This window comes from Vulpes vulpes, chromosome 12, assembly GCF_048418805.1.
Source record: "Vulpes vulpes isolate BD-2025 chromosome 12, VulVul3, whole genome shotgun sequence".
NCBI lineage: Eukaryota > Metazoa > Chordata > Mammalia > Carnivora > Canidae > Vulpes > Vulpes vulpes.
The window spans coordinates 76,954,102-76,954,920 of record NC_132791.1 but is presented as its reverse complement, the minus strand read 5'-3'; positions in this window follow the sequence as shown (position 1 = coordinate 76,954,920).

The window sequence follows — 819 nt, the reverse complement described above, 5'->3', positions numbered from 1 at the left end:
GGTGGCTTGGTGGCTCAATCAGTTAAGCCAATTATTCTTGGTTTCAGCTCAGTTCATGATCTCGGGTAGGGTCCTGAGATCGAGCCTTGTGTCCAGCTCTGTGCCTAGCATGGAGTCTGCTTTTCCCTTTTCCCTCTGCTCCTCTCCCTACTTGCTCTCTCTCTCTCTCTCTCTCTCTCTCAAATAAATAAATAAATAAAATCTTAAAAAAAAAAAAAGAAAAAGAAAAGAAAAATGAAGGCTCTTGAGCAGGTGGGCCTATGGGAAGACAGAGTTCACGAGGGTAGCCCACAGAGGAAACTTCTGTTTCCTGTAGCTCAGTCCATTCAGGTTGAGAATGGAGAGACCAGGGCTCTGAAACAGTTGGTCTTGTGAGTGGTCACTAAAGAACTCAGTGCTCTGTACACGTCCACACGCTGAGTTATATTTCGGCCCTGACGTCTTCACTTTCTCAAGCCTCCCATGGCCCATCTACCTGCCATCTGGAATCTTTCCTTCCTTTCTTTCTTCTCTGCATTGAGTGTATCCTCAGTAGCCCGAAGGTGGCCAGAGTGGCACTATTTACCAATGGGAATTAGTACATGCTCCACATCAGGGTGTTTTGCTTCCTTCTGGAGAGCCACCTGTGAGATGCCAACTGACACACCTCTGCCGGGAATGCTCACTGCTCATGCCCAGGAAGGACACACTTGTTGGCCTACACTAGTTTCCTACCTGGAAGGGTCCTGCCTCAGCTGCCATGCTTCTGGGCTGATTTCAACCCCACACTCCCACAATCTATGCCTGCCATGTCTATTTCTGCATTGTTACTCATCAGCT